Here is a 24,515-nt window from a genome sequence, read left to right as displayed (position 1 = left end):
TTTGCTGAGACAAAATACGGATATTGCAGATTTTCCAGAAATGTTTTACTATTACTAAATGGAAACGCCCTCCAATTACATGGTCGGGTGCAGGATGACGAAATGTGATGACTCGGGTGAGTGGCGCATTCATTTAAATCAGGCAGCCATTGTGTATTGCTAGCAGCTGTTGGGGGGCCAACAAGTGCTAGCTGCAATGAGGTGCACCGCGGTGACTTTTAATTTCCGTCTCTCTATTTGCAGCCCACCCAAGAAGGGAGGAGAGGAAATAGATTCCCAGATTATTTCCATCTATAATTTCTTATCTGCCGCTTCTGCTTCCCCTCCATTGCCCCTGTGCAGGCGCTGTACACTAATCTAGAAATTGATTTTGAGGAGAGGAAATTAGAAAGGAGAGCAATTCCATTTCAATTTTGACTTCCATCGCAACATGTTTTATGGCTTCCACTCACGCCATGCCACCCTTGCAACCTTTTGCAACCTTTTAACCCTTCCCCCAGTAGCCTCTCACTGTCGCTTTTTACCCAGCCCACATCTTAAAACCAAAAAAAAAAAAAGCCAGTTTCCCATCCAGTGTGCCACCTGCTTTTGGCAGCTGCAAACCCTGGCAAATGTAGATAAATGAACAGAGTCACCTGAGGGACTTTATGAATCTGCTGCTGCTGCTTGGCAGATTTATTTGCTGGCCACCATCGAGAGCTGCACTGCAAACAGAGATTAGAGCCTCTAGCAGCCTCGCTCCCGTTCCCGCTTCTTCTCCTTGTCCTTTGCTCCCTGTGACCACCACGACAAGGGCCCAGAGGTTGCTGACCTGTAATTCATCAGTCTTGCAAATTGCAAAGTACAAAGTGGTTTTTTTCGCCCCTCTCCCATCCGGTCTGTACAGACTACTTTGTGCCCTTGGGATGCCAGCAATGTTTGTTTAGTGCCTGATCTAATCTGGTATCATTATGCAGAGGCATCTTCACTAAATCTTACATAAATTATCTCTTGTTAATTTTATTATTATAAATATTAAGAAGACTACAGATGGAGTGCTGTACCATGTATGAGCAGCGTAGCTATGATATATTGCGTACTTTTGCGCATCTCTTTTACTTTCAGTAATCTGAATTATAAGGTGAAAACAAAATACTTTAATCAGCTTTTATGTTAACTCATTAGACAGACATAAACAACATAATGAGCTTTTGCTTTTTATCGCTAGTGTCAGCCATGACATGATTGCAAGGCTTGCTCCAGTTTACAAATCACGGACGAGTTGAAATGAAACAAGGTTGGAAATTGTGTTTCCATGACCATGTCAATTTAAATAATCATGGGGAAAAAAGCAAAAAATAAAAATAGGTTAACAAAAAAAAAAAAACATGTTCCGGTTGAGTTTTGATTGTCACTGAGCATTTCTTTAATGATTTCATTCATCATAACGCCGATGTTTTCCAAAATTGTATGATTGGAAATGTGTTGAATGTAATATGAGGCATTTCCACGAACAGTTTACTGTCCCTAAAATTCAGATTTCTTTTATATAAGTGTCTCACACCAAAAATTCTTTCTATTGGATATTTCAAGCTCACATTTCTCTCTTCCACTCTCTTGTTGCAAATCAGTGAAAGAGCAAGTTGAGTCGCACATTTGCTGAGCACACACATGGGATATCATTTAATACGCTCATTAATTAATTCTTGGCGGGATGCGGTTAAATTAATATTGAAGCAGACAAGCACACTACTGTGTAGTTAGAAAATGCAAGAATGCCTTCATACTTGAAAACTCGGCAGAAGTGCTCACCGCAAAATAAAATGTTACAAAAAAGAACTAAGTTGATCTAATCATTACTATTTAATAAGCTTTACTTTCCATTAACCTTCACATTTTTCTTTCTTTTTTTAATTTTTTTTTTATTATTATTTTTTTTTTTCAAATCTTGACTGAGTGAGAGGCTCCAAGTATTTTTCAACCACAAAATCCATTCATCCGGTTGCCAGCCAATCGCAGGGCACAGAGAGACGAACAACCATCCGCACTCGCACTCATACCTAGGGACAAATTAGAGTCTTCAATCGGCCTACCAAGCATGTTTTTGGGATGTGGGAGGAAACCGGAGTGCCCGGAGAAAACCCACGCGGACACGGGGAGAACGTGCAAACTCCACACAGGCAGGGTCGGAGGTGGATCAAGCACAAAATGATTTCCAAATTTGCTTTGACAGAATGGATTGCTTTAGAGCAGTTAATCGCATGCAGGTGAATCAATTACGACTGGAACACAAAAAGCCCCACAGTGCTACATTCAGTTGAATTCCTCTTCGTGTGTTTGTGAAAATGTTTCATTGCCAAAATGTTCAGCAGCTCGCCTCTGAAGTGCGAGCGGAGCATTCAGCCCCCCCACCCACCCCAGAAAAGTAATTGGCTCTGTGGCAAACAAGAAAACAAAAGAGCGCGACCTTTTTGCTTTGCGATGAGTATTTGTCTATGTTTAACAGAGTTTGTGTATGTTTATCACTACCTTAATCAAAACACAGGAGAAATATCTATACTAATATATATATTATTTGTTTGTGGGTGGACTGCTTTTATTTCAGCCATGGCTGCTGAGGAAAAAAAAATGTCGATTTTCACCCTCTCTGCCTATTCACCACCTCATGAATTACATAATTGTGGCGCTAGGATGGTAACACAAGGACAAATGCAATATTGTTGATCATTTATCACGGAAGATAGCGTAATGTAAATTATTTCTTTGCCATTATCAGACAATTTCCTGTAAATGTATCACATAGTGGACATTAATCCAATAAACACAAAGACCATCATTCAAGTATATTGCTGAGGCTATTCTTAAATCTTAACAGGTGTGTGTGTGTGTGTGTGTGTGTGTGTGTGTGTGTGTGTGTGTGTGTGTGTGTGTGTGTGTGTGTGTGTGTGTGTGTGTGTGTGTGAGAAAGTGAGTCTGCTATCTATCTATCTATCTATCTATCTATCTATCTATCTATCTATCTATCTATCTATCTATCTATCTATCCATCCATCCATCCATCCATCCATCCATCCATCCATCCATCCAAGATTCTACATTTTTAAATGGTTTAAGTGAAGCAATGCACACTTTGGGGTCTTTTTCCAAATGCAGGTAGGCAACTGAGATTGTTCTTGGTCTCGGTCTTGCAAAATAAATCTACCAATGTGACATACTCTATATACTACATACTCAAATATGTTTTTTTTTTCTTGTAAATGATGCATTTGCAACATGAACAGCAGAGTGACTTATTTTCAGAAAAGTACATACAATCATTTTATACAATGTGTTGAAAGGCATTCATTCATTCTTTTTCTGGACTTAAGGCCATTTAATGTCTACAATTAACCTCCGTGTTCTTTCTGGACCACCCATACAGAAGCAGAAAAGGCACATGAAGGACAAGCAGAGTGCAGAAAGGCTGAAGGCTGGATGGAAAACCTTCGTGCTGTGAGGTGGCAGTCCTAACAACGGCACCGCTGTTCTGCCATGCTGTTAAGAGATTGTTTCCCAGGCAAGCATTCTGACTTTACAATAATCACTTTAAATGTGTAGGTGGCCTAAAAATAGTTTTTAAGAGTATTTTTTTTTCTCTTTTGTAAATGCCATGCAAACATCCATTCACAAGGTTAAGCATTTCTGCCACATTCTGTATTTTAAATCCAATCAGTCCTCTTTGGCTCAACATTTAAATAACCTTTATCTGATTTCATGACATAATCACCACCTTCATCCAAAAGTGTTATGCTTCCCTTTCATACGTAAATGAGGGAATGTAATTGCTGTGGAATGGAGCTTGCCTGGCTGAGAGCTCAGCAGCTCTAAACCTCAGATCCGAGAATCGCACCCGATCACCACCTTGCACATCTATTGATACGCACTTTGGCCAGCTCCCCAATTACAGCTTCAACTTTTCAACAGCAATGAAAGGATTTTGCAAGAACAATTCAAAGTTTTACAACGGCAAAGTTCAACCAGCCAAATTTGCTGCAAATGAGAGCCAATAAGACGAGTCCAAATTGTTACTGTTAGTCATGCGATAGTCAACAATAGACTTCAGCCTGAAGTGAAAGCCACACCAAGCTAGTTTTTTTTTTTTTTTTTCACACTCAGAGCTGTTGCTTTTTGTAAAATGCTCCCGTGAGCCAATACATGGGAAAGTGTCAACCACACCAAACATGGTGCTAAATATCCAAACCCAACGAGTCAACACAAATAATAGAAAAAAATAGATCAAGAACTTTGGTAAACTTTTATTTATTTATTTATTTATTTTTTAATCGCCCTGGATTGTTTTCCTACACATGTACAGTGAAAATATTAAAGTGGAACACAATGTACTGATTTTGGTCCAACACTAAATGTCATCTTAAAACACATCTCTTCCCACAAGCTTTTTGTTTGCTTATTGTAATTTTTCTTTTGCATTTTAATTATTAAGTATTGCCATCTTGCTTCTTATCCTGAAGCACACGGAGTTCATGCTTGCTTGAAATGCGCGCTCCAAAACTGACAGACAATTGACATTAAAAATCTGTTAGAGCATACTAGTTTGGGTTTTGAAACACATTCCCCTCATTTAAAATGCAATTAATCTGTTTTGGGGTCAAAATGTCACCAGTCTAAAACAAACCTTGAAGGTATTTTTTCCAAATTCACTTTCACTCGTCAGACAACGGGTGTAAAGCTGTACAGCAATTATTTTTATGCTTGCTTATTCTACAAGGTGCACCAAAGTGTAGCGTGAGGTGTTGCAGTCTTACGTCAGGTCAAACATGTCGAAGTCTTTTAATGTTTCAGAAGTTTGGATGGAAATTCTGAGGTATTTTTGAATTGTGTAGCTGGTGCATTCATTTGACTTTAGAAAATCTAGTTTGAAATCTCTGACGCTCAACCAATTGATAAATCTAGTGAGACAAACTTAACATGTGATGTGAATGATTAATTTCAACCGTCAATCATAGTCTCCCTGAGGTACGAGAGTGTGAGTGCTGTTAGGTTGTGAGTGAGCAAGTGACTCACTTAAAGTGAGTGATTCATTGATGAGTTGCATTTTTTTACTTGCACAATAGTTACATTTTGTCTGGGATGACTAAGTGAATGAGTCAATTGAGACAAGAATACAAATGAGGTTTGTCATTAGGATTAATTGGCAGTGTTGGTTCCATCCAATAGGCCACAGCCTCACTCCATGTGCTCGATCTTTGTGCCCAGTCTAAATCTGGCGCAGGGAGTGGAAAGATGCGCATTGGCAGACTCGATCAGATGTGTGCGAATGGAAATGGCGGTTTGCGCCGTGGTGGGCGTGGGCACAGCTGTCTTACCACGCTGCCAGTCGATGCAGTTCCTCTCATTCCCTTGTAAATTTGCAGAACTGATTTGCTCGAGCAAAGTTCAGAAGGAACTGCAAGCAGACCTCCAGGGGCAGATCATGTAAAATGGGCCAGGGTGAGTCCAGATCACTGCTGCCAAGTGGGCACTTCCAATCCATCTTAAAAATGCCAGCAGCTTCACCGGTGCTTGAATAATAAAAAAAAAATTCACAATATCCGCTATTGCACTTACGGCCATTAGGTCATTGCTGTTTATTCATTTTGTCTTTTAAAATGTATTCTGTCTTGTCTATATTCCTCTCACAATGTATGATTCAAACAGTTCAATGATACACAAGGTGCTATATAGCCTTGAGAATCACAAACGTTGTCAGAAGGCAAAACATGGCCCTGAAAATTTTAAAGCACAAAATCTAACTTGGTAATTAGATGCTAAATTAGTCTATGTGGACCAATTAGGCAGCACAAGACGCAGCGGCTCTGTAATGCTTTGTCAACAGAAAGGAAAGCAGTACAAGGAGACAGACGGGTTGAAGAAGAACAAGTTGGAATGAGAGACCGAAAAGGCAGGAGGCCATGAGTGCATGCACCCAGATTAAAGAAGGGGAAGACGATCAAAGATGTGCGTGTGATGATTAAACAAACCTTTAGAAGAAAAAAGGCTCCCATCATTTCCTGTATTAGGTTTGAATTAAACTTTAATGCCGAGACATTGCTTGATCTCGTCTCTACAAATGACGCCGCCTTGATTTGGATGCTGGAAATGTAAACGAATCCCTTAGCTCCATAATGACTCGCTCGAAATTCTTCAAACTTTACTTCCTTCTCGTTTAATCTCAAAACATGGCATGCATTTCATTAAAATAATACACAAAGGCATCACAGGTATCTTGGTTTAAATACAAAATGTTTCTATTCTCAAGTTTGATACAATATATTTTGAATTTGTTCCTCCAATGTTTTGGCTCTGCATCTTTCTGTGGCATTGCTATCACCTGAGGTTTATTCCAGAATGCACGATATAAATCCTAGTAAAATAACCCTAAAATAAAGGAGACCGTCTCAAAAGACTGGTAAGAGAAATGCTGAGTCAGGTATAATGAGGGCCAGACTGGCACAAAATGTTCTGTAACTGAGAAGTCATTGACTTATCTGTCACCAAGATGGGCCCACTTTTACATTTTATTCCTTGTTGAGGTCTGTTATGGCGACATAACTAGTCTAAAATTTAAGATTTCCCTGGCTCAGATGATCATTGGATTTTCAGTGTGTACCCAATCTGCTTTGACTCATAAATTCTTTCTTGGAAAAAAAAACACTTTCTGTTGCTCATCAAAGATTTATTTTGATTACTGTGAAACCCTTGCATAAGTTTCTTAAGAATAAAATGTTCAACCTCATTATACAGCACATGCATATTTTGCTCATTTCGAAGTGTAATAATACTGCGCTAGAAAGATGAACCAATTGTTCAATGCTTATTGTATTCCGCTCTCACTATTAAAGTGCTAAAGCTAAGCTGACCAAAGGCAATACTGTAAATATGCGTCTTGTTTTTTCAGCAATTCTTTGAACAAACAGTTTAAAAAAAAAAAAAAAAGTGCTGAATTTTGCTCTTTGCCGTGTCGTGTCGTACAATGATTTGTTGATAAGAGTAACTGTATATTGGGGGGCTTTAATTGGCCATGAAATCAAGTGCAGGTCGTCTTTGTTGTGCTTGTGCACCTGCAAGTGAAAGATAAGGGCCCCCATGATAACAGCTGTCGACCTTCTGACATTTCTTGAGACAGTCAGCAATGAGCTTGCTGGTCACAGCCCTGTGAAAAGAAGGAATCCGACTTGTTGGAGGATTCAAACAAAACATAGAGATCTTTAAAAGCCTCTTTTTTTGGTTGCCATAAATAATTCATCAACTGGACAGCACGGCCTAATTTTGAAAGGTTAAGCAAATATCGTCTACTAAATATAAAATATCAAACAAAGATAACCTGCGGTATGTTCAATAATAAATCATTGTGATTAATATTCCAGTTGAAAACGGCAAGACTTCATCATCTAACTTTGATGTTACTGTGCAACAGTTATTTCAGTAGATATGAGAGAATCCAAAATAAAACTGAATCGATATCTGCCATGCAAGAAAAGAATGTCATTTTGTGACATGATGGAAAGATGGAATCCGTCAGCTCTTTTGCTTCTGTCTATTTATTCGAAAAGGAGACCTTGTGAACTAAATACTCCCCCTCCAAAAGTATTGGGACAGTGAATTCCGTAATTTTTGCTGCAGACCTTTGAGCTTGATATAAAGATAAAAATCAGTTTAGCTTTTTTTTTTAACAACTGACAACTCACTTTTGTATCACTGTTGAATAGTGTAATGTGTGACCCGGTGACATCATCGAACGTTTGCATTCTTTTTGTAACGCTTTCCTCGCCTTTTACAAATCTCAAAAACCCTTTTGGAATCTTTCAGATTTATTTTTTACTTTCAGTGTAGCGTCTGACTTGGCCTTTCTAAAACTTCTTTGACCTGATGTCCTCCTTTATTGGCAACATGTTTTCGGCATTACTATCTTCTCCATTTGCTTGAAATTGGCAGAGCAAATATTTCTGTAGACGTTTGAGTTCATTTTGCTGATACCATCACATGTTCCATCAACGAAGATTAATGAGCCTGTCTGAGAAGAAGCCATGCAAGCCCATACCAGGACATCAGCTCCTTTCCAGAATGAGCTAGTATGCTTGCGATTGTGAGCAGATCCATTCTTTTTTTTTTTTTTTTTTTTCAAGCTTTAGCCTCCCTGTCACTTGGTAAAGGTTAATCTTTGCCGCATCACTTTGAAAAACCTTCTGACCAGATATTTTGAGGCTCGCTACTGTTCATTTATTCATGAAGTGCAAACAGGCGATTGTGATACCTTGAGTCTGTTGCTTAGTACGCTTCAGAAGATTCCAGACAGTTCTATTGGCTATGCACTGTTTATGTAATTGGCTCGGATTTTCTCTAAACTGTACAATTGGCCTTTATTTTTCACCATCAAGTTTACATTTAGTATAATTTATGACCGAAGCAATAATACAAAATGAAGGTGGGAACATTGCACAGCACGATTGGGGCCATGAACAGAACTGCTTCACAGTTGTGACGTATGAACAGCTGGACCGCCTTAGGGCTCGACGTTATTCATGCTAGCTGGTCGATGACTGAGTACCGAAAACCTGAGCACAATAAGGTCTCAACTTAATCGTCAAACATGAGACAAAAGAGTGGTGGTCATGAAGGATCCCCACGAGGATATGATGGTCTCCCACTCTATATTATAGACGAGCTGTCAGACATCACTTGATTTACCAAGCCTACAAATCAATGTCCCCAACACTTAGCTTGTCATTAGAATAAGTCACAACTGGAGCTGACTTGCTGCGTGGCAGGTTATGAACTGGAGATCAACTGTCAATAAGAAGATAGACAACCATTCACAAAAACACCTATGGACAAATGATGGTCTGATCAAGCTAAATACCTTCAATGAAAGAAATGCTGTGCTGAATTTACTCCATTTGATTCTGTCAAATGGTTTCACAAAATAAAAAATAAACTTTCAGACAGGCTATATATCAACTTTCAAAATGGATTTGGACCTAGACGAATTTATTCTGTGCAACTACTTGATGAAATAAAATGGAATAAATTCAAACAGCCTTTTTTGTTAGTGTTGTAAGAATCTCGGCGGAGCCAACAACAACAACAAAAAAACACCTTGGACATTGAAAGCAACATATTGGCCAACTCAGACTCACTCATGTGACAACAAACTGGATGCCAGCGTTGTTTTCTTCTCTTGACTGCACTGGCATGAATCCTCCGACCTCCCATAGGCAAAATGATACCAGATGTGGTTTTATGAAAAATTCTACCGGCCTTCATGCGTGGAGTTTGCATGTATTCCTTGGCATGTTTTTTCCCCGGGTATCTCCCACTTTCCAAAAATGTGTTTCTTAAGTCAATCAAAGGCGAGAAATTTTCTTTATCTGTGTGATTGTGGAATGTTAATAGAAATGTTAACCTTCCCCTATAGTTGTTTGGTTTTACATGAGCAACCAAATTACTTTTATTATTTATATTTATATTTTATATTATTTGATAATTATTTTGATTGATTTATTGATTTATTTATTTCAACTTGACCGTAGCAATGTAATGTAGTTAAAGAAAAGCTTGATCCCTTCAAGTACATTATGTTTTTCCAACTTTGAAAATGTTTTTTGGCACTGATAACCTTCCAGCGTGTTGCCATTGAATCACTTTGATGTGATTTACGTTTCTGTTTTAGAGAGACTGTTGCAGTCCCTCATCTAACTTGAGCAACATACTGAGAGAGCAGCTGTCTTTTGTGTTTCTGCAGCTACCGCAGGGGCTGAAAGCATTTATTAGAAACAAGACATTCATTGCATCATCCTTAAGCATATTTTCATAGAATATATTCTGTCACATGGCCAGGAAGTGTAATTGCTTGGATTTTGTTTACTCTACCGTCTTATTGTTGGAAATGCGCATTGTCCTTGAAAATGCCTGTCTGTATTACTTGCTTGCTCTCGTGTAGCCCATACCTGCAGGCATAGAAGATTCTGAAGGTCTTGGGTAGAAAATTGCATACCACACTGGCTGTATAATAGAAAGTGAAATACAATATTAATGTACAATTATTTTAGGCTAAATACCTGCATAGAGTGGCATGCTGTTTCAAAGCGTAGTGGGTTTTTTTACGAATAAAATTGGCTCAGTTGTAGTCTATTATCTTCCGCAGCATGAATTATTTTTTCTTCTTCATTTTTGTTCAAATACCAGTGAAGGTGACCTTCCAATTTAGATGCTGTGGCCTCCAGCTTGCATAATATGACCAGTAATCTTCCAGAAGTGGAATGTCGGGCACCAAAATGAGCACAGGGGGTCGTAATAAAGTGTTCAATGCCATGGAACAGAGACAAACACGGCTAAGCCCCGAGAAATAAAGAAAGAAATCGGCTCTGGAATTTTCGGCTTAGGCCGGACCCTCCTAATTAGAGCAGAATAAGCGAATACTAATTTATGTATATCAACCTCGAATTAATGGATATTACCTTTATCCCAAACCCGACTCTAAATATGTAAACTTTCATGAATACACTCACTGAATTTTCTGGTAGTAATTATATGGACTGTGCTCTCATTTAAGCATCATGACCTGTGTTGGTGTAGTCTTGATTTTGGTTTGATTTTATTTTTTCATGCATTGTCTACTTTTGGTCTCCACTCATTATGTAGCCAATCCATAGACTTCATGGACGCAAGTTAGGAAGCTAGTTCAGAAGTGTGGGTAGCAAATTGGTCGCCCTTCACATTAATCAAGAAGTAGCTCTCAGTTTCAAAAAGGTTGATAACCCCAGGACTTAATTATAAGGTTTTCATAAGATGGCTGAAAAGTATATTATTACCACATTTCCGTTGTACGCTGCTCGTAACAATGAAAGAAAAAACGACAATTATTCTTCATCTTCTTAATGTTTTCTCCACCTGCATTGTCACCGGGACAAGTAGTCAACGTTTAAAAATGAGCCCAATGCAATTATTTCATTGTGGTTATTATTTGGAGGGAAACAAAATCGCAACCAAACAATCACAAAATCATTTGTATCTTTATTGTTGCAAATGTAACAGTGGCAGATGATTGCTCCCCAAATGGAAAGAATGCTATGACCGGTGGGTGCACTTTATTTGGAAGGATGCACTTCAGTCTGAGTGCATCCCCCTTCTATGTGCACAATATATTTCATTAAGGGATAGAAACCAAGCTGGCCTGAGTTGCATTTGTATCCCTGACGACTAACAACCACATATGGCTCACTTGGAAAATGCGCTTCAGTGCCCACCCACGCTGAGAGAACGAGGAATTAGAGAGCTATTAATGCAATGCAAAGGTGCACTCCGTGAAACAACTTTGCTTCACTCTTTGATTTCACTTTCAATTCTGATTTAATGATTGAATGGCCATGGCATACTCGATGCGTATGTACGAGAGGTCTACTATATATTTGTGGGTGGATAGCCTTCGAGTAAGATGCTGTCAAAATACATTCATAGAACAACAAGAAGGCCATGCGACTATAAAATTTGACTTGGTTGCTGAAGCATAGTAGTAAAACAAAGATAGCTAGCTAGCTAGCTAAATGCATGTTGGGGTCAACTCGTGTCATCATTGGACCCCATTTTACCCACAGTCATAAGAAACAGACAAAATGTAAGGCTGAAAAAGTATTATAGTATTATGTATTCATATTAATTCGGTTTCTGAGAAATGTTTAGTAAATGGTGGCATCCCGCGGGCCATAGGCATATAGTTTGCTTGTTAACTGCACAAGAAATTACATAGTGGGCGGCGTGGGACTCATGCCAGTCTCCCAACTACGTGACCGGGCAGCTCAAGTTCCTATTTAGTAGTTGTGGAGGAGCAATTTATGCCTGGTGCTTTTTCAACCCTGTCCCCAAAAAGTCCAGAAATCTGTAATGATGAAAAACTCCTCAACGCTATATCGTAACAATTCAGCACAACATAGTTCTTAGTCGGTGGGGTCTTTAAACTTGTGGACTACCCAAAGTAGGCCATCAGCAAAACTATGCTCATTTAAAGCAATTTTGTTGCTCTATCAAGAAAAAAAAATGCACTCGAGCAAATGACCAGTCGCTTTCAAGAAGCATACATTAGGTTTGACGTACATTTGTACTGATTTTTAGAGTAGTCTTACATCATGTCGATTGATGTGCTGTTGCGGTCGTTGCAAGCGCACACTAAGCCCAATAATGCTCCTTGCTCCTTGATCCTTTCAGTTACGTCTTCCAGAGCTCCGGACTTCACCGCAAGCACCGCCCCTAATGTAACTCTAAAGCAATTACTGGGTGATCTGTGGACTAATGAAAATAACTCACTGTATGGATTATCTTTTTTATTCCTCTTGAATTCAGCGCAGCCGTCCAACTCAGCTGTCATACTGTTTTAGACTTGCGTGACTTTGATCCTGAACTGTTTCATGCCTGGCAGCAGTACATTACTCACAATGGAGGAAAATAATACAATAAGCATCCATTGTCATAATGCTTTGCAAGCGTCGTTCAATCTCATTTTCAAAGTTAATTGGAACAATAATTACTGCAACAGACATGTTGCGATAGCTGATAGATTTAGGTCAAATGTTTTCAGTACTTGCACATTTTCTCAGTCATAATGCCTCAAGTGTGATTTTAATGCTGACAGGGTGACAAGCCAAAGAGTCCTCGTAGGGAGAAAGACTCCCGGGTCATGTATTTTAACAAAGCGTGACGGGAAAACAGTGCTGATATTACTACGGCTATGACAGCCAAGTATGAATATAATGTCTATATTCCAAGGCGGGTGGCGTCATAAGCGTTACATCGATGTTGCATGTGTTGGAAAAAGCTCCCAAAATGGATCTAACTGAATTAGCTTCCCATTTTCCTGACTCAATCAGCGCATGTACAGTGGCAAACACAATGCTGGATGACCTCGGATTTGAAGATGTTAAATTTCTGCTAAAATCATCGTCTTTGTTAACTCATTCAGTGCCATTGACGATTATAGACGTCCAAGATAATAGCTGGGTTGGCAGTGAATGAGTTAACAGCAAATTCCAGCACAGTAGACAATTTCACGGAACATGTAAGTATATGATGATTCAGTGTAGTCTCGTTGTTACGTGACACAAGGTCAGATGAGCAAAGACAAAAGAATGAATCACAGACACAAAGCCAGACCGCTTTCAGGGATGCGTCGAGACAACAAGACTCATAAATGCCTGTCAAGTCCTATACATTTTCTCTTGTGTAATATAAATAATCCATATAGTGAAAACAAATACTCGCAAATTGTGTTCCCTCGACCATCAGCAGAGGAGTAAAATGTAATTTGAGGGAAACAACTCAACCGGTGAATTCTATTCACCAGCACCAATTGGCGAGAGTCTATATGATGGTGTTTTTATTTTTTATGCGTACATCCATCCTCTACTGCCAACGAGTTTTGCAACATACTGTGCCAGTTGAGTGGACATTTCAGTATTTTAACCCTGTGCTGTGTGTGTTTCTTTACATGCATTGAAATATGAATAGAGAATAATTCACAGCCTTGGGCTTCTATTTTAAACAAAAATGTTAAGCCTTCATATGAAAAGTCTGGATGCTACGTGATTTTGTGTATTATAGACTTGATTCTCTTTTACGTAAAGCTGGAATTTTTATTCCTAGAAAGTCATGAACAAGTTTCTTGTTGACTTGTATGTAAGGAATACTTTTCTTTATTGACATTTGTTTCTGTATTCTGATATTGTCAGTGATGCCAGAATTGATGGATTTCACAAAAGCAAAAATGAAAAAAGATATTTCCTTCCACCCAGATATTGCTACAAATATCTGGTGTATCTTAAGTCCTACTATTTTTTGCAAATAGGGGAGATAAATGTAACTCTGGTTTCAGTAGGGAAACAAAATGTTCATCTGTTTCTTTTTTTTTTAAATAATTTTGGCTTATTTATGCGTGGGAACACATTTTCTCCTATTTGTCTGCATGTAAATCTTATTTATGATGGATTGGAGGTGTCACAATGTTCTTCATTAAGGTGTGTATCATTGCGTAGTCAATATTAATTTCAAAAAGCTATCAGTTGTATTTATGCCGCCACTGAGTCACTCAAGAACAGAAAATCTACAATATAGGAAAATAATTGCAGTTTCAAGTTTTTATTAAGGTTGTTCTTCTGTTCATGCTCTTAACACGGAAAAACAGTAGTCGCCATGGTTACGTACATTCATCTGTATTGACGCCGCACTTCTCGCCGAGCATGTGCACTGTCAACCCTGTGGATGCCACTTCTTCCTCCAGTGTAGTTAAATTAAGCGCGACACTGGTGGCCCACCACCAGTACCTTGAGCCTGATTGTGGTACATAAACGTTTTGTCTTCACGCCATTTGGGCTTCAGAAAAGTGGCATCAGGTGTACACACCAAATGTGTACTCTCAGTGGCTCAGTTTGTAAGAACTCGGGCTTTGAAGAGTTGGGCCGCAAATGCAATTCAGTGTGTTTCAGGTACTAGCATAAAATGCTATAAAGTGTCTAGCAAGGAGATTTTCAAGCCCGAAAACAATCTTTCATCAAATATTTTTGCTTGGGGAAAATCTACTCAATAAAGCTGTTTTTCTAACTTCCTCCTTTGGCTGTGTTGCCATTGTGAGCAAAGTCAAGGCAGGATAACAGCCCCGAGGAGCACGTTTGACAGAAGACATTTACTTTGGAACTAAAGCTACAAAAATGACAGGAAAAGACATTTTATGTTTACCGAGGGACTCGTTCAAGTGCTCAATACGGTAATCTCTCGGCCAAATAAGTACTCTAGCTTTACAAGTCAAGCCCTTCTCTAACAGCCCAGAAGTGTTTATTTATGGCTAACTTTACTGTTTGTGTTTATTGACTATTTATATGAAGCATTATTGTGTCTACACTCCAAGTCCTCAGGTCCTGCACTGGCTTTTCAAACGATCAGACAACATTCATTTTTATCGTTGCCATTCTGCTGCTTTACTGCTTGCGGAGCACTTGACAGTGGCGACATTAAATTTAAACATAGACGCAAGTGTAAACCACCATTTCCTTGACGGTCTCAAATGCTACACATGAGCATAGTATACCCAGGGTTGATGCAATGAATGTCTAATTTCATTCAACGATCGTCATTGTCACACTTTATCTTCCCTCCCTGTTGTCGCTGACTATATTTAGACTTTTATATAATGTGTGTTATCATGTGGGGGGCAAATCTTTTGTTTAATTGTAAATCAGAAACAGTTGGCACATCCTGCTTACTAAAACAACAACGACCGCAAGAATCTAATTTCTCTTTTAAACCTTGGTAATGAAAATTGACCCAAGCTCCAATATACAAACTTATCTAGAAATTATTCTATCACAGAGCACAAATAGAAATTCACGCTTACTAATGGTTGACATTTGTGATAATTAAATTAGCCTGGCATGTGAGCCCAGGTTCGAACCCTGAACCTCTTGACTGTGAGGCACATCTGCTAACCACACCACAGTTTTTTTGAATGAAAATTAAATAGTTTTTTAAAAAAAAGCTACATTTTTAAGTTGTGCAATTCAACAAATTATTTTTGGTTTCTCTTATATTGTCCCCTAACCTAAAGATATGTTAAAAATAATAATAATAATAATTTTGGAGCAAACAACTTGCTTGCTTTGTTGTGCTAACTAATATTGTTGCCATAAATGTTAAGAATATATACTATCTCTCAAAGTTGTTCCAACTTCAATTACTCCTTAAATACCCCCAAAAGTACAAGTTGTGTTTTTTCACAGGGTCGTGTATCTATTACATTTTCTGGACTTGTAAAATTTGCTAGAGGTCATTCAATCGCCCAGTACCAGATGAAAGATTCCTAACTTTGCAAATAATTCTGTGTGATACGATACAAGATGTGAAAGGCCAACATTCTTTGAGGTAAATTCACAAAAATTGTATGCTGAAATTTGAACCTGCCTCAAAGTGGATATATGCTTGAACAAACACAAAGACCTTCTCAGATCCAAAGGTTGCAACTATGGAGGAGGAGAACTGCCGCTTTGACTTTGCATCACCTCAAAAAAATCACATAAATATTCGTAAAAAAAAAAAAAAACATGTTCCAGCTTTTTCTCTGGGTGATACCAGAAAAAAAGATCTTATATGTTACAGGTTGTAGGGGTTTACTTTACCGTGGTTGTCAGCATCATTCCGTGCAAATACAAATTTCGATTTTTAGTGTCCATTTGATGCTTGAACTTTTGCATAAACTCTGTAAACTCATGCAGGGAGGATAAGAAGGATGTCTCTCAAGGCAAATATTGTACTGCCATGGAATTATTTATTACAGACTTAGCCTATAAATTTTACCCATATGTCTTTTGCTGTCATATTCTCTCTCTCTCTCTCTCTCTCTCTCTCTCTCTCTCTCTCTCTCTCTCTCTCTCTCTCTCTCTCCCTCTCGCTCATATACTTTTTTTATATATATATATATGTATATATATATATGTGTGTCTGTGTGTGTGTGTGTCTGTGTGTGTCTGTGTGTGTCTGTGTGTGTGCGTGTGCGGGCGGTGCGTGTACGTACGTACGTATGTATGTATGTGTGTATGTATGTATGTATGTATGTATGTATGTATGTATGTATGTATGTATGTATGTATGTATGTATGTATGTATGATGTATGTATATAACCTATGTAACGCATCATTTTTAAATTACATTGGAGTCTATTTTTCCTGACAAGAAATGTGTGTTTTTCTAATCTAACACTTGCACCAGGCAATCATGCGGGTGTATGGAAAGTGCAAGAAGAGGAAAGGAAAAGCTTCATAAAATGCAGAAGCATCAGCTCCACTGTCAAAGCAGCAGCAGCTAATCGAAATTGATCCTCACGTAGCAGAAGCACTCAGGAAATCCATCCATTGATAAACACTTTCTTGAGAAAGTCACGCTGCGGCACCGGCCGCGGTTTTTCATTTCCATTTGTGAAAATGAGCCGGCAATTTATTTCTAATTCTAAAATGGTTGCAATGGGCCAAACACAATAGCGTTTGCATTGCTCCCTCAATATGATTTATGGGACAGAATCTCTGTATATTTCTTTGGCGATAATAACAAAATACAGCAATAAATCTGGAAATGTCAGGCAATTTTGTTATCACCTTGTTGGAATACGTGAATTCATGAAGAGAGGGGGAGAGGGGGGAGGAAGGGGGTGAGGGTGATGGCAAGAGGGGGTGAGGGGAAGAAGGTTTTAGCTTGCTAAAAGCCATCAGAAAATAAGTCATGGAACTGATTGACACTACAAGACTTTAAATAAAAAAAAAAAATTTTGCCATGATAACATTATTCAGTTTTTCGGTGATTTATCTTTGTCTTATTGCCCTTTATGTTTTTTTGCACAACACTTTGTTTCAACTGTAGTATTTGTTCAAGTGCTATATAAATCCAATTGAGAGCTGAGAGCATAATAAAATCTTGATTTGGAAAGCCAGATTATTTTGGTCAGGATTAAAAATTGTATGCACTTGTCAGTCGTGCAGTATCCCACTTTGCAATTAGCCGTACGTATGATTAGTGTAATTGTGCAATTATTGTCCCCCTCTGCTGTTAGCCAGAACTTCTTGAAGGGTCACGGCTATTCATCAGATCCAGCGCATGCTGTCATCAGTAATCACTTGGGATGAATGTAGCCCACATACGGAGTCTTGTACTGGACATGCTTGTCATCCTTGCAAAGGTCAGTAGAGCCACGCAACAACCCCAATGCACTCTGTGCACACACACACACACACACACACACACACACACACACACACACACACACACACACACATAGGATGGCGGCTCACGAGGTAGGAGGCTGCTATGGAGATCACTAGCTCATTTGTCTCTTTATCAGACTGCGCCTCTTCTCTCCAGAGGAGGTGTCTGTTTGAAGAATGTGCCACGGTCGGGAGGAAGAATTTGCATGATGAACTGAGGCCCTTATTTATTTATTTATTTTCCATCCGGCGACACCCCACTATCATCGCCATTTCTCAGATTGATTCCCATTATACGCAGGGGCAGCCGTAGAGTCGCTGCCTGTTAAAGGCAACGTCTTAGATAATGATTGCGCCTCTTAAGATGTCGCTTGAGAAAAAACGAAAGATTTGTTACACTTTGACAAAGATGCAAACATAAATTGGCCACGTAGCGACATAAAGCACCCCGGCTTAAGATGCGATGTGCATTAGCTCGACTATTCATAGGCAATCTCCATAAAATGCCGAGCAAGAACTGAAGAATATGATACAAGGGGACTAAGTGAGCGAGAGCCAATCTGATTATGGCGATCAGACTTCTTTACACTTTGTCATACGGTGAATGCGTCGAGCGGTTTCCCTCTCTGGTAATCATTTCCCGATTGGGCCTTTGGAAATGCTTAAGCGAGAAACGCGCGGCATCATTTCGGTCGATGACAGCGCCTCGGCATTTTCAACCTCCCCTCAGCTGCCTTCAAATCTAAGATGAAAGCGTCGGAGCTGTGAGATAATCTTAAGACAAAGAATGACTTTGTCATCAGCACGGCAACAATACGTTGGGAGCAGCGGGATAACTACAGCCTCATTTGGAGGCGCCGTACGCTGGTTGCTTGCAGCAGTAAATATTACAAACACTCCAAAGGCATTTACTTGACAGTGGTTCTGTACATGTGTTGCCTGCTGAGGGATGAAAGAGGCAGCGAGCCCATTACGGCCATCTGACGAGAGCATTGATTTGGACCAAACTGCGCAGACGTGGTCGAAGATGTAAACATGTCCCGACACATTTTGCAGGGAGTGTTCTTCCAGCAATCGAAAGTTTACTGGTTCAAGTTTGTTCAACAACTCTCTGGCTTAGTTGGCAAAGTATCCTTAAGAGTATGATTGGGAACGTCCCCGCAAAAAAAAAAGAATTACTGTGGTTAATTCACAGTCTTGAGGGAAAATCTTTGTGATGAACCAGGAGAGCTAGCCTAGCACCGCCATTTTGCGGTATGCAAAAAAAAAAAAAGCTCCAAGACTGCAAACTAAAGCCATGTGGAAATATTCTGGACAATGTGTTCCCTTAGAAGAGTGACAGATCCGATCCCACTGTTAAGGCCACATCAGACTTGGCGTGAGACGTGAGGACTTCAGAATGCAGCACCCACTTTCAGTATCAGTGCAATTCTTCCCAAGATATCTATTGGACCAACACATTTAGACATTCAAATGCACCTCTACTTCTGCAGATTGAGGACGCGATTCCCCTCTCACCATCATGGCATCCTTCTACCGTGCCACCATTACGAGTGTCATCACTGTTGTGTTACGGACGCTGCACTGCCTCCCGCTGAAAAGCTCAGAATGAATATAGCCCCAACCATCATCTCTCGGCCCTTCTGCCCTCCCTCGCGGCCATTTTCAACACCAGCCTCATCATCAGAACTTTCAGCATTGCTGGTTACATTTCCCACTTCCGATTCACCGTTCTGCCTACGGGGAGAAAATACCGGAGCCTCGGGGCCAACTCCACAAGACTCGGGAACATCTTCATACGTCAGACTGTCAGGATGTTGAACTCTGTCTACACCCTCCTGCCTCTGCTGCCCTCACCCCGACCTGTAACTAATCCATGTACACAAAAAGACTGCCTCTGCTGTTTTGCCATCGCCTCATTAAATCCACCGTCCATTACAGTGTCTCCCCGCGTCTAATGAGCCAAGGCACATTGACTATTTTACAATTGACAAATTTTATGACGGAACCCTCATCAAAAATGGCTTGCATGACTTTTATTTATATTAATATATCTATTTTTTTTTATACATATATATATTTTTTTGTTTTGATATTTCAAAAGGACAACATTGTTTGCACAGCACCATCACAAAGATGTGGGCTTCTTTACATAGTACACTGTCATCAATTTTGAGTGTTTCAATGAACAAAAAGGCATTAATTGTGGAAAATGTTTACTTTTAGGACCAATTAAAATGAAATACTATCTATCGCCTGTACCCGGTGAGCTTTTGCAGCTGTGCGGCTGTGCAGTGGTTTCAATTCAATGCTCTATTAAATCCTAAATTTTCTCTTGACAATTTTTTTTTTTCCCAGCCGTAAACACCTGCACCACTGTCTCCAACTGCCGTGTATCTCTTAATGAGGAGTCCAACTTGATGCTTTCATCATGAGCACTGAAAACAGTATCAAGGTTCTTTGGCCCCAGAGTTAGTTTTGTTTGTCCAGCGGTTTGCTCGGCTTTAGTGCTCATATGAGATTTCTAAGCTATTATGAACGAACCACAGTGTGGCACAGGGTGGGATCAAAATGCTTTGGTGATCTGATCAGACAAGACGAACACAAGCCAAACAAAAGCAGCTTCACCTCACAGGGAGATGTGTTTGATTTTCTTTTGGTTCTGATCTTGTCACAAAGTATTTTTGCCCATCACATTCTGGTTTTCCTTTCATTAAAACAAATAGATGCTCCGATTATTTTATTTTTTTTCCCTGAAGTTGGCAGCTTTCTGCTCTCAAAGAATAGTTTTCTTCTTGCCACTTTACACCAGTGGACCTGCCAAATGGCCGGTGTTGAAGAAAACCAGAGAAATTAACACAAGTAAACGCACAGTGGAGGCAAATGATTTAAAAAGAATAGCTCCTGTTGTTTCATTTGCACGTTTCTATTTTACAAACTACCGCCTCATTGTACCCAATTAAAATGTTAGTCGTAGCACTGGCACATTATGTGCCTGCATTACAGAAATATCCAAATCAACCGACAACTGTGGGAAAGGCGAAACAAATGAGCAGACATACATTACCGCACATTAGCATTCATTGCTAGCTCAATTGTATGCAAATTTTGTCATGTATACAAATAACCTAATTGTGTTTACATCTGAAATACTGTCACGATTTTCTGCAGCTGCAAATGACATTTTTTGCATTTTTTTTTTGCATTGATCCTCACACAATAAAGCTGCGCAAGCTCCGATAGCATTTTTTAATTTGCCGTCCCCTCTTTTCAAACAACGCTATCATTTTACTGACACTGCAGCAGAGCCATAGATGGATATTGCCTTTCCCCCTTTGCAATGACGCTGTACCTTTTCTGAACGTCTTATTAACCTCATGACGTGAACCCACCTCAAACTGAAGTTAACTAAGACATTAATTGTACTCCGATCACACTTTGCCCAGAGATGCAGCCCACACATTTCTATTATTTATGTTGCTTGTATCTGAAATTCCCTTTGATGGAAGCAATCGATGTGCACTTTCTCGTGGATTAAAGACAGCGAAGAAAGAGGCTTGAAAATTGGCAGTCTTAAATCGTATTTAAGGCAATTGTGTCTGAACAAAGAATCAAAGAAAATAATCTGTGGTGTGTTCAGAGTGAAACAAATGTATGCTGACTATGTTCTGATGTACGTGCACGCTTTCACTCTGCTGCTCTCCCAACCTATACTGCAATCTTTTACCAAGCTGAGGTCAGTCTCACAAATCAATTTTAACCTGCCAAGTAATGAGTTGTTTTTGATACTATATGCAGTACACTAGACAAACAAGATAAGAAGAAAAATACATGAAAGAATCAGTCAATAATCCCACTCCTTGCTTTTAACCTGGTAGCTTGTTGGAGTTCAACAAAATGCGAAACAACCCCTCCCACTGATGTCTTTGCTCCTATTTTACTCGTGAGGGCAAAACGCGGCCAAAAAAGGATTTAAAATAATTGCAGTCACATTCATTTTTTTTTTCCAATAATATTTGGAGCCTGTTGCATTGTATACAAGTGCAACTCTTGTCTTATGCGGACTATGGCATCCGAGGATCTAGACTACAAGTGCAGCCATCCAAGATTCTCTTTGATTTTCCCTTTGCAACGAAAATATTGTGTTCGGTTCATTTTTGAACACCTGTATCCAAGTCTCACCCTCTCTTCCATACGCTGATCATCTGATGTCGCTCCCAATTATTGATCATTCCTCTAAAGCAGTCCCTCCTGTAGGCAAGATTCAATGACTTGAGAAAAGAAAAAAAAATAATTTGAGTGGAATTAGCCGTGACGTCCTCAACGTTTTGCATCCGAAGCTGTAATTTCCTTTATGACATACCGCTGAGAGAAAAAAAAAAAAAACTCAACACATTACAGTAATACCTAGAAGAGCATTTGTAACAACCACATGATGTGCTGTTATTAGAGCACCTGAATGGTAACATTATCTGTTCAGGAGATAAGTGTGCCACGTGTTTGCCACCATTGCATCCTTTCTCCTGCTTGTAGCATAGCAGTATAGGCAACTTCAGGTGGCTTTGCCCTGCTAATCCACATATTAGTGACACTTCATTTGAGCTCCTCTCGCTAATCTCAGGTAGCAGTTACACTTAATGATTCTGCGCTAGCCTCATTTTGCATAAGTAAATGGGAAAAGGGAAATGAGACAAAGAGGACGCAGGGAAAGAGGAGGGAGATGTGGTGAGCAGCCAGGCCAGCTGGACATTCTTAGCAGGGAAACACTGCCATCTGTTGATGCTACTATGGGGGAGGACTATAGCAAGGTGAATAGTTTTAAACCACTAATCTACTCCTTATATATTCCATTTCTAACTACATTTATTCTCTGACTTCCTTTTAAATAATTTTTTTCTAAATTACCTTTAACAGTTCTGAGGGTAAAAAGGGGGGGGGGGGGGGAAAGACAGAAAATGAGTCACCAATGATTCGAATTGAACATTCCCTTAGCCAAGCAAAGGCAGAAGGAGGGGGGAGGAAAACAAACAATCCAGAAATGTTGATTTGGAAGAGACACTTCAGAGGACAGATTAGACTATCTAATTATCATCTTTGCCTTCGGACGATGCCTTTGATGTGAATGTGACTGCCAAGATTCTCCCTTCACTCTGTAAATAATGAGAATTCTAATTAAGGGATGTAATAATCAGGGGGCTAATGGCCCCGCTTTGCTTGTTATGAGATGCTTATATCTGGAGGGGGGTGCAGGGGCGGTGGACAGCGGACTTTGGGAAGGGCACGCCAAAGTCTTGTTTATTGTATTTGTTCCCCCTCCCCCAGAAAAGGAATTAGAAAAGAAAAAAAATTCCTGGCAGGCATGCTTTTAAGTTGTCACTATCTATCGAAAGGGCTGTCAGTCATTTTGGCTATCAAATAAGAAGTCGGTCACTGTAGATTTTCAATAAGTAGATTACGGAGTTGTGCTTGCAGTCCGACAAGCTACTAAAATGGGATAACGTCGGCGCGTTTCTCCACGACCTTGTGTCGCCAACATCATCAGCAGTCGTTGAACAAGGATTAGCAATTTTCAAAAAGAAATGTCACTTTTTTTTTCAAAAATTGTAGTCTTAACCATAGTATTTGTTTTCTCCTTTCATAGAGGAAGTTACAGCTGACATAATTCACATGGCTTGTTGAGCCAAAGCAGGCATGCTTGGATGATAAATGGGAAAAAAAAAGCTATTGATGTAACTCCTGTAAGTACTGCTGTGCTTATCCAAGAGGCTTCTTCACGGGCTTGTAGTGGGGGCTACGAACCACTTGGAAGTCGAGTGAATTCATCAAGAGAACTAAATGAATTAACCTTGAATCTATTAAGCGCAAGACCTCATTGATCCTTGCGGCGCACAGTGGTGAACGCTCTGCAAAGCAATCCATGGTTGGAGTTGAAGAAAAAAAAAAATATATCTATTTGTATCACAGTTCATGTTAGTTCTGGAACAAAAGATTCCAGATATAGAGCAAAAGTGGATCGTTGTCAAAGGGCAGGTTGAAGGTCGATACTGCGTAATTCTAAAGGGGATTTAATACAATAAAAACGATCAAATATTGTGTCACAATGTTTCATACCCAAAGTACGTGGCCAAGAACATCAACAAAGAGATATGCGTCACCATGACAACACTCCTGAGCATCTGTAAGTTCCTGGCCAATAAGAAAACTGCAACACTAAACAACTTCCCTACTCACTAAACGTGTTTTTTTTCCCCCTCTTTCAAAAGCTCAAGCAAGTCCTCAAGAGGACCCATTTAAAAACATGGATTGAATCAAGATGACCTTGATGACAAAGTTGCGGCGAATGCTGCAAGGATACCTTTGGCGACTTATGAAGCTCTGATGAACTTCACCCCCAAGGGCTTGAGGCAGCGCTGGAAAATATCGGTAGCTATATAAAACATTGACGCTTGAGATGCGGTTTGGACAGTTTTACTTGGGAGTGAAGTAGGTTAGACATTTAGGGCGGTGTGTTGAGTTATTTTGAGTGGACAGTAAATTTACACTCAGCACAAGTTGTACTCCGACTGCATTTTTGCATTAATTCGTGAACCAGTTGTTATATTTACTGTTACTGTTATATACTGTTGATTTAAATCACAAGTCATTGTGCTTCCAGCAAAATGTCGAACAGTGCCATTAAGAGGAGGCAAAAGTTACAACAACTACTTCATGAAGCATATTTGAAGCTTCATTTTCCCAGTGCAGCCATTTCTGCTTGCTTTATAACA

At 39.6% G+C, this 24,515-nt stretch overlaps 1 long non-coding RNA gene across 1 annotated transcript in view; it reads left to right on the top strand.

Moving 5' to 3' along the window:
• LOC147059650 (uncharacterized) overlaps positions 1-24,165 on the top strand; it is a 158,345-nt gene extending 134,180 nt beyond the window's left edge. Inside the window, exons 3-4 of the long non-coding RNA XR_015065701.1 lie at positions 17,598-17,723; positions 24,012-24,165. This is a non-coding gene — a long non-coding RNA (uncharacterized LOC147059650). The remainder of the gene's footprint in view (positions 1-17,597; positions 17,724-24,011) is intronic.
• The last annotated feature ends 350 nt before the right edge of the window (positions 24,166-24,515 follow it).

Source organism: Syngnathus leptorhynchus, chromosome 3 (genome assembly GCF_054491065.1).
Source record: "Syngnathus leptorhynchus isolate UIUO chromosome 3, UIUO_Slep, whole genome shotgun sequence".
NCBI classification, from domain to species: Eukaryota; Metazoa; Chordata; class Actinopteri; order Syngnathiformes; family Syngnathidae; genus Syngnathus; species Syngnathus leptorhynchus.
Note: the sequence above shows the minus strand (reverse complement) of the source record. Positions and strands in the feature narration are given on the sequence as shown.